This window comes from Montipora capricornis, chromosome 5 (genome assembly GCF_036669925.1).
Source record: "Montipora capricornis isolate CH-2021 chromosome 5, ASM3666992v2, whole genome shotgun sequence".
NCBI classification, from domain to species: Eukaryota; Metazoa; Cnidaria; class Anthozoa; order Scleractinia; family Acroporidae; genus Montipora; species Montipora capricornis.
This window is the reverse complement of record NC_090887.1, coordinates 20,632,448-20,643,378: the sequence shown is the minus strand read 5'-3', so window position 1 is coordinate 20,643,378 and position 10,931 is coordinate 20,632,448. Positions and strand designations below refer to the sequence as shown.

At 38.5% G+C, this 10,931-nt stretch overlaps 1 pseudogene; it reads left to right on the top strand.

Annotated features, from left to right (window-relative positions):
* The first annotated feature begins 305 nt into the window (after nucleotides 1-305).
* Nucleotides 306-5,855, top strand: LOC138048487 (homeobox protein XENK-2-like; annotated as a pseudogene).
* The last annotated feature ends 5,076 nt before the right edge of the window (nucleotides 5,856-10,931 follow it).

The following is a 10,931-nucleotide window of genomic DNA, read 5'->3' as shown; positions in this document are numbered from 1 at the left end:
AAGATAAGTTCAAAATCCGAGGAGGTCCATTAGTCGCTGAAAGAGGCTTTTCCCTCTGGATGCTGTATACGCCTAAGAGCTTTCCAACACAAGCTTGCTCAAAAAACAGTGGAAATCGTTGGAAAGCAAACGAGTAGTACTTGGCGGGATTCCCGTTAATTCCCGTCCTCTTCATAAGAAGAATATTTGACCTTTTCGCCCTGACTAAACGCTACACGTCAATTTCAAATACTGTTGTCTCGCACAACTCTCAACACTCACAGTGACCACTATGGCATTTCCGTCTCAGGACATCAATTTTGTTTTTGTTTGACTTGTAAAGTATTGCACTTATCTAAATTATTTTTAAAGTCTTACGGATCAGCACCTTTGGTTTTGACCAATCACAGACCTGTCTGTCTAGTGTTAACGCCGTGTCCACTCGTCACGGTCCCGCCCTTGTTTCCGGGCTTTTGCCACACGCGCAAATCCTCGTTTAAAAGCTTTCCAGGGTTTAGTTTGTATTATCACTCTTGGATCCTTGTTCTTCTGCGTCATTCGAAATGGCTCAGACAACCTCGAAGCAAAATATTTCCTTCTCCATCGATGATATTCTCAGCTCCGGTAGCGGAGATGAGAACTTGCAGAGGGAAGAACAAAGATTCAGCGGTCATAAACCGATTTCTTCGCCGATAAAAACAACTATGAATCGCGAAGAGTCTCACCAAAGAGGTGATAATATTCCCGATGTTCGAAAACTGTCGGAAAAACAATCAGGTGAGTTTGTTTGCTTGTCTGCAAGTATGTTTAACGACTGAATAATTTACAGCTAAAGATGAAAATCTGAAATCTCTTGTTTAAGAAAAAAAAACTGCCAGTACGCTATGTAAAGTCACGCTGAGATGAGCGTTTAGTGTTGAACGCAGGAATTGCGTATCCTAAAAGCATAAGACGTCTGCTTCTAAACAAAATTTGGTTTACCCTTTCGATAGTTCCGCTGCTTCATAGCGAAGCGAAACCGTGACTGTGCTGCTATGAGCGAGAATGTCTCACAGCTTCAAGGAGCTGAAAGCCTCAATTGGAAATATTGCTCATTAGTTCTCGTTTTAACTGACTAGTGAAGATTTTAGCAACAATCTCGAAAGTTTGAAGCGTTTTGTACAAAGTAATGAAAATCTTTATAGGACAGGAACACTCGGAAGCTTTCATTTCAATTGCAACATTTCAGTGCGTTTCACGTTCTTTGAACCTTCTCGTTAATGCCATAGATAAGTGGTGATCGTTCTCGAGGAGTCAAAAAGTTTAAGAATCCATCAGAATTTGAAATTCCCAAATTAAGTGCTTTTCACAAAAGTTAACTCGATTAATGTTGTTTCTGTTTTTTAAGAGGTATGAAACGCTATTAAATATGTTCCTTCCATCGCATTTGAATCCAATTAAAAAGACATTGACTTCGAGCGTAATTGGATGACATTTTAGCCAGATCACCTAGCATCTTCATGTCCAATTCAACCCGATAAATTATCATTGTTCTCGCCGTAAACCAGAGCCAACAGGGAAATAAAAGTCATATTGCATGGTCAAAGGAAAATGTAATAATGTCACGAGAATTGAATCATGGATTGCCAGCATTTAATATACTGAATTGGATACGAATTTCCTGATTTGTATTAAACGTACTCAAAATGTTCTGCAATTCGTCAGTTCCTCGTATAGAGATTGTCTTTTGTGGTCCGTTTTGTTAAATCATTCAGGTTCTTTCGTTGGTTTTCCCTAACATATGCTATTTTTCTTCTGTCTCCCAAAATTTGACACGTTTTATCTCCTCGACATGTTGGCGATACTTCGACAAGTTGGTCCGGCCATTACGGAATTGAAAAACCTCTCCATTAACTTGAATAAAAACTCTTCGAGATTTCGCTTTTACAGAATCTCTACCTGTCATGAATCTTGAATCATTTCCGGTCATGTTTTCCACTTTGTCTTCATACTATTTCGAAATAGCTTAAAGTATTCTTCACGGACGTGACAATAGAAAGACTTCGTACTTATCGCGATTGGTTCGTTGTGTGGGTAGGATTAGCTTGAATTATCTAGAAATTGAGACAGGAAAAACGCACCAACTGACGTCTAAGAGCCATCTTATCTCATATGGACTTACTCACGGGTTCTTTTCTCAAGATTTGATTTGTGTAGTAAAGCAAAACCCACTTCTCAATAAAAACTGGATTAAAAATGAAAGCTGAGAGTGTATCCGTATGTAACGCTGAATTGCAGAACAAACTATCAAAGTATTGAATTCTTGAACCCATAGTGACCTTGGATAATCTGTGTGAGGGGCTCCGGCTCCATTTGCCATACACCTTTGTCCCCAGATGTGTTTTCGTAACTTAGAAGATTCACAACTCAAAGACCTCCATGTGTAGTTGTGGTTTTTGTCGTTGGTTCTTGTGTTGGTTCGTTGCTGGAACGATCCTGGATGATTAATGACAAGCTGAGGTAAACCTGGGAGTCGCTCATGCTGATTTGTCTGACATCTAGGCGCCATTTTGTCTAAAATGTGTCCCCGGCCCCAAGAGATTACACTCACCAGAAAATTGAAGGTGTAAATGTTTTATTGGAGGGCGGAGTTCACTTACAAAGCCACTCTTGGATCAAAACATTACAATTTCAAAGCACGCAAAGTTCCTTGTTTCATTTCTGCAGGCCAGAGATAGTTCAAATAGCAAGTTGATTTGACCTTGCTTTTTGCTCTTCCTTAAATCAGTTCTTCTCTGAAAACGATCACTTGTTTATAACCTTTTTTAAAGTTGTCAGTAAAACAACGGTGAGAGAAATCCGTAGATGCAAAGTGTCAAATCTCTGTGGTTTATAACGAATTCATTGACTTGCTATCGATCTAAACCACCAACGTCTCTGAATACGATGCACTTCAGCTCCAAGATATTTTGCTTCATTGAGCATTTTGCCTCTAACGTAAACTGACTGAAGTCAGCGATAGAAATTTACTATTTATCGATATCTGATCAAACCACTGAGGCGATTGAACACAAAGAAAGCAAAACCTCGCATATCAAAAGACAGAAATCTCCACTTAATCTATTCAGTTTGTCAGATAAGCCGAATTCCGGTGAAGAATTGCTTCCAGACATTTATTTTCAAAAAGGTGAAGGAAATATTATCCCGTGGTTCACAAAGAAATAAAAAGGACCAAATATAAATTTAAAGTAAGTCAGAAAACAACATCCATCACGTTACTGGGTCTAAATATCATCGAATTTATTTGATCTGTGAATGTTGCTGGCAAAGTTGTATCATTCAAGTTTCGTTCCTTCGAGGGACCTTGAGCTGTCTACTTTCACTTGTATTAAAAACCAACCTAGTTCGACGATCTCAGCAAAAGTTTGTCCGTAATTGTGGCAATTCAAATAAAGGCTTGTTTAAAGCATTTTTTCCTGTGATAGCCGTTTGTTTTGGGAAACAATACTTGAAGCGTTTCAGCTTTTTCCCTTTTAGCTTAATGTGCGTATTCTACGGCGGAATGTTTTGGTATTGTCTGCTATTACGAAAGTCATTAAGTCGTGTTTGCCAAAGTAATGCTCATTACTTCGGTAATGCTATTCTGCAAGTACTTCCTTACATATACTAAATGGAGGGGAATGGCATTTTAAGACAACTTAGATCTTTTATTATTCCATTATACGTTTATTCCATTTAAAACTTGCTGATATATTTTTTTTCACATTCCGGTCGTAAAGAATCATCAGACTGTTTCAAGAGGGCTATCCTCATTGATGTTGATTTATTGCTTGCTTGAGAGAATCTAATTATCAGTACCTTCATCCTTGTAAATTTCCCATTGTTTACATGTATTCTCCAACTGATCGGTATAGCAAAATGGAGGGAAACTATAAGTCCATACATGGCAAAACCCGATATTTTAGATGTCCAAAACGCAGAGAAAACATGTATGTCTAGACGCACGAATCGCGTTTGCATGATCTGCTTGTCTTTATTGAAACAATCAGTGCTGAAGAACTGCGTGGTCACGGCGGAACTTTGAATTTTTTAGGGGCATCGCCGTTAGCTCTTGGACCTATATTGAGTGGTCATTAAGGTACTACCCCACCAAAATAGAACACTGCAATAGATCACCTGCTTGCAATTACAGTTGACCATTTCTGGCGTAATAATTCCTTGGATTTTTTATACCGCTGTTTTTACTTGCGCATTTGTGAACATGAAAACTGTCGTCACTAGTTTGATCTGATAAACAGAACTGGCTATGTTCCATTCTTCAGGTTTCTTTATGTCCTAATTAATCTTGAATTCGAGGTAAAATATGTTTACGTACAGACTCATGTTTACTTATAGACCCTATCTTGAGATCCAACACGTTTACAAAGCCGTGCAGTTTGTTTCTTTCAGCCTGCGCTGCAGGACATATCTGCATGTTCAGGCAAGGCCCTGGTTGGAAATACTGCTGATTGGGGCATACATAGAGGTGCAAACTCTAGCAATAGCAAAGACTCGTTAAACCAGGGTGTTAATTTATTTTCTGCTTCTTTCCCCACTAGAAAGCGTCCCTGTGGGATCGGAATCAGCGCACCAAACTCGTCAAGAAAACAAATGTGAGTCTGAAAAACCGAAGGTTTCTAACAAGAAGAAAAGACGTATTTATTCACCAAGGCCCAAGTTTTTCAACTAGAAAGTAGATTTCGTGTTCAAAAGTACCTTTCTGCTGTGGAGAGAGATCAATTGGCGAGAATGATCAATCTTACTCCTTCACAAGTTAAGATTTGGTTCCAAAATCATCGCTACAAGAGTCGTCAGCAAATCAAACAAGATGGACATTTTGACGAGGATGTGAAGGCTCCTTGCGGAGGCCATTATCATCCATCAGAGGTTCCCTGTCTACAGCCCTGTCCATATTATGAACCAAGGGACTCAATAAGTGCATTTCTTCTTCCTTCTTGCCGTGGTCAGCCGTTTGTTCTGCGTCTCCTGTGAATGGTTTTTCGATACCATCGGCTCAACAAAGTCAACAGTATTTCCGTTATTCGTCTAGTCCATATGAAGGCATGATCCCCAACTTTTATGCACCTCCGTTATTCTATTAAGATCGATGGAAAAAACACTGATTAAATTGACATTTCCATCGCTTAAAATAGACTACCGAAAGAAACAGCTAACTATTTTCGTTTCTGAAGTTCCTTACTTCGATCTGTTACTATAAAATCTGTTACATTACTCTATAATGCGATGAACAATGTACCATTCGAAACGTTCCATTCAAATTCTTACAATTTTCATCCACATCGTAATAATAACGTGTAAAGCATTCTTAATATAGCACCTTTGGAAAGCACTGCTCATGCCAGTTGGTTCCAGGTATGGACATTCCTTAGAATTTTATCCACAGATCGGCTCAAAAGTACAGCTTAATAACTGACAGCATCTCGGAAAAGGACCACTCAAAATATTTCTTTCGAATGGTTTACACTTAAAGCAACAGCATTTAACATGGTAAGAGATCGCTTTTCTGCAATGTTCATAAAAATAATTGTAACATTTTTTCGTTGCTTTTTCCAAAGTGTTATTGGCCCAGATGATGGCCACAAAATAATTCAATAGCTTATTTCTTCAGTTAGAAATTTTGCCTTCTCTTCAGCAGCTATTTTAAGAATTGCATACAAATCGTTTTAATTTTTAGATAGGGAGTTTTTAACTTAAGTTTTTTGAAAGATAAATTTTTAAAGCTAAGATGTATAATCCGTCACAACTGAGAGAATATTCATGATCTGTACTTACGAACGTTCTGGGGTCGGGCTGTCTTATAAAATAAATGTAAAATTTGTAGATATTTGACGGGGAAATGTGTCCGTTGAATTCCTATTTAAGATTTGTGTTAATTCTTTTACATGGTGGAGGTGACTCTTTCTAAAAAGTGCTAGGGCCATTATGTGTCACACAATGGAATGGGCATTTCGTGTTGGATGCCCGTTTCTGGGCATTGGTGAGAGACAACAGCATGAATGTGAGTACATGTTTGTCACTTAATTTTCTGACCAAATTGCAGCAAAATTTAATAATGTCTTTTAAACTGTCGGTGGTCATTTGCTCGGAATAGAAATGAGGAATAGTGAGTTCCTCTAATTCCTTAACGTATAATCAAAGGCCCTTCCCGGTTGGTAATAATACGGCACACCTCTTTCATTAGGATTATTTTAACTACATTTACTGAACAAACAAAGATTCTACGGCTAAGACCTCCGTTTTTAAAGACTTTTAAAAAGTTAAAAAGCACTTAAGCTAATTTACTTGGCACACCTTCTTACAATTCTAAGGATTACTCAAAGACTCTTCCTTGAAACTTGCACGTTTGTCCTTGAAATAGTTGCACGATTAAATCGTGAACGCCCCGCGGAAAGAACTCTCAGAGGCTGATCATTAGAAAAAGGTTACATGAATCCTGAAGAGGTAATCGAAAGGTCACAGCCTTGAATCCTTTCAGGAGCACTGGATGTCATTTTCCTAGAATACCACTGAGTGCTTGTGACTACACCTTTTTTAATGTCGTTATTTCCTTCCTGTGTGATATGTAACTAATCTCATCTTTTATTTTCCTCCAACAAACACTGTCTCCTTTGTTGCATTTTAAACTTATACCTTGTAAGATAAATATATAAAATTAAGGAGATAAATATGAAACTAAGTAAAAGAACCGCAGTGTTATATTCCTCCCTAATGAACTGCCACGCACGAAGAACTTTTAAAATTGTCTCACAGAACATCGAGAATTTAAAAGCACCATACCATTTTTAACCCCCCCCCCCCCGGGGGGGGGAACTTCCTATTAATGGGCTAATGAGGATGTGCCGCTGGGTGGGTTCGCATTTACTATACTGGATTGACTATTATGGGGTTGCATTTTCATCAGAGTTTCCCGAGAGTTACTAATGGGTTGCAAATTGTCGGGATTTTGGGGGTAAGAAAAATTCTGACAAATGGAATTTAAAAATGAAAAGATTCGCGGTAAAAAAAGCTTTTACAGAGAGAACTGTAGAGCTGTTGATTTAATATTTCTAGTCGCATTACATTCCGTTTTGAAATTACAATTAAAAGGCTTCATGTAAGGTTGATGCATAAACAGAAAGTGACTAAGTTGAGGTCGATAAAATTATATTACACCCGAAAGTGACTAAGATGGTGGCCATAAATAGACGAAAAATGGGTAGGGGTTCTGAGAGTCGAAAATTGACCCAAGTACCAAGTACCTCCCCCCCCCTCCCCCCCTTTTAAACGCATGTTTGAGAAAATGTTCATCTGTTATTTGACGGCAAAGAGCACGACAAGGTAAATCCGCGAGCGAAAAAAGAGAGTGGTGAGAAATAAATCACATGGCTAAAGGGCAGCCAAATGCTTAATTGCAATATTCGCGCAACGGTCAATGGCCGCTTTTTTTCCGGATTGTAGTTAGTTTATAACACGAATTTTGGTGTGATAAAAATGCCGTACAAAAATGCATTTCCACAAAAACAACAAAGTAGTAGACAAGATTTTATTAACAGCCTCAAAATTAGGAGCAGCCGTGGTCAGCAAGACTAATTTCACAACGAGAATAAAGTCAGCAAAGTAACTTTAGTTGAAGTGGTTGAACTTTTGGATTTTATTCACATTCATCGAGAGACTCTTCATTACTTTCAAAGTACCTATAAAAGAAGAAAATTAAATGAGCCCTAATTAGAAACGTTTTTAGGATCTGCAGCTTGAATTCAAGTACCGGATACATCGCATGACTAAGACTTAGATCTAAGAATTGAGGATTTATTAAGGTAATGCATTAATCCTTAAGTTTCTCCTAAATTTTATAAAGGACGTTTTGTCAGTTCTTGTGTTCATGATCTTATGAAGAGATCAGCACGATCATAGCAAAGTAATCTCTGTATTTATGGCATGCAGGGGATAGGCGTGGCTTAGCAAAAAGAAGAGGATGCCATAAGAACCCATGCCTATTTGGTCGGAGATTTGAATACTGATATATTTTTTTGCGCACAAAGTCTCAATTTCCTACGCTTATGGAATCTCCTTTTTGTGACAATAAGTCTAGATTAATAAGCTTCGTAGACACTTGCACGGACTCCGGAACATGATACTTCTGAAATACGTTTTGAGGATCGCGCAAGATTGCCAGTTGCTCTGCCATATTATTAGGGTGTCAATCGTTTAAATAAGTCATTTCAAATAATCCATCAGAATACAAAAGTCACAATTTATCATGCTTGGTTTCACCATAATTGAAAAAGTAATAAACTTGGATCTGATTAGAAAATCAACCTTATCTGAAGGATTTAGGTGAATGGAGCGTGTTAAAGTAGCGTTTGTGTAAAACAAGGAACAAGCGAAAGAAAATTGGTTACAGTGGTGATATGACAAATTTAAACGAGAAAGGGAACGATGACCCGTCTCTATGTCAGCATTACGATTTTATTTTGTTCGATAGGGGAAAGTCGACAAAACGCCCATTTACGAGGGCGTTACTATAATCCTGGAGGTGAGCTTTTTGTCCGGTGGGCCCGGGTGAACCCATTCCCCATCAACCGAATGTAAGTAATGTACACTTCGATCTTGAGTAGCCCAAATTAATAGGAGGACCTCTTCATTAACCCCTTTGCTCAAGTACTCTTATGCACAAGATGGGTGAATTCATCCAGGATAGCGGATATTGGATTGCAAAATGGTTCGTTCTTTACACACTTCACGTGAATATTTTTTTTGTTTACATTTCCTGTACTGTACATACTTGTCATATTTTATATTTAATTGTCTTGCTTTTATGACATCTAACATCACGATGTTCTTCTTTAGTGTTGTCCTCAACCTAGACTATTTTATGATCTACTGGTACGTTCTTCTTGTGCAATTTGCCATCATACAACCCTTTTATTCCGGAGAGACTATACCTGTCTCTTCCAAACACCTGCTTAATAACATGCTCCTGTGTTTGAACCCTAAACCCGAACAAATACTTCTATGCGTGCCATCACAGTAGTGCAAATTTGATGAACTTTTTTGTCACTTCCGCTTAAAAGAACGTGAACGTTCTTTCCCTGCTCCCATAAGGAAGTACGTAATACCTTTTAATTAAGAGGTGATATATAACTCTTATTATACCAGGGTCTCGGAAGTTACAATCACGATGACGGCGACCACACGAAAGACAACTATTTCGACTATTCATTTGCCGTTTTAGCAAAAAAAAAAAACCGTGTCTTTTGAGAAAGCAGATAAACATATTTTACCTTACAAGGCATGGTTCGACATAAGGCTTTTTTTCAACCGCGAATGTTTTCGATACCATTTTAGATGAATGGATAGAAAGACCACAGGTTCCGATTATAAAGATGAAAATATTTTAAAAATAAACCCATATGTATCAATTGGAAGCACAAAATAAGCTCGCTCCATTTATGCAAGGCAATGTGATTTTGCACTTCATGCATAAAGTTATTTCTCTCTACTGCTGATACGCAACTCTTTTTGCAATTTATTTTATCACAGCCAGTTTGCGTGAGTTGTATGAATTCCCCTCTACTAACTATGTATCAACCAATTAGAAATTCATTAGAATTACCATGATATTTCGAAAAATCACTTTGAAGACTGAAATCAAACTATAATGGGAATCGTGTAGAGTAGGAGACAAATTGTAAGTATGTATTCAAGAAATGAGTTGCGTTTTTTTTTTTGTGTGTAGTTAGCAACCAATCTCTCGGGACATAGATAACAACGAACAAAAGGAGCTACTGGTAATAAGAGATCTTTCCCTGCCTGAGCACTCGCCCCCACCAATGTGGCCCGGGATTTCGATTCCCAGACTCGGCGTCATATGTGGGTTGAGTTTGTTGGTTCTCTACTAAACACCGAGAGGTTTCCTCCGGGTACTCCGGCTTTCGCCTCTCTTCAAAAACCAACTATTGATTAATTGTTAATTTCAGTTTACATTTTTCCCAATTAGTGCTCCACAGCACTAGAACGACTAGACAATTAAATAAAGTTCCTTTCCTTTCCTTTCCTTTTGTTTTCGGTCTTCCCACAACATGGCGGCGATGACGTAACTTGGAAAACCACCTATCGCATCCGAAAACATTGTGTAATTGTAATACTTGCGTAGGGGGGGAGGGAGGGGGGTGAATAGGGTGGCATCACACTCTTGCCCCCATTTCCCCCCTCCCCCTTACAAAGAACCGGCTTACACCCGTCCATTGCGTCCTTCGAACCCAAGGTATCATTATTATTATTTACCCTTGGATTTTTTAGAGTAGCTAGTAGTTAATATTTCTGAGCATTGAACGGGACAGCTTTTATAGGAATCCCAACTGGCCGGAGGCAACCAGTTGGCTATTTACAAGTGCAGCCAGGAAATTGAACCAGGGACTACCTGGAACAATTCAACGAGTGGTCAAAACGTGTCTTCAACCCGGGATCTCCGGATCTCTAGGCAAGCACCCTAACCACTGGTTTGCACTACCTCCTAACTTCAAAATACAAGTTGCTGAAAATCTTTTTACCCCCCTCAGTTTTTTCCGGGCCTTTCACGGCCCTGAGAATATACTTCGATTCTTTCAATTCAACCCCTTCAAATTTTCCTAGATCCGGCCACTGTGGTTTTCAGCTCATATACCGTATGACCTTATAAGGAAACTAGTTTTCCTGGTCGTTTTCAAAAACTGAAAACAGTTCAAGAAAAACATTTCAAGTTCATTCGCCCTTGTTAAAGATTTTTTTATATCGCCCAGCTACGTTCGCTATTTACCATCTCATATCCAATGCGTGGTCATGGAATAATTGTTAAATTTTCGCTACCCTTTGAAATTGCTAAGAAAATTCCATTCTTCATTTTAATAGAGAACGGGATTTTGATGAAAATTTTAGCTTCTTGCACTTCACTT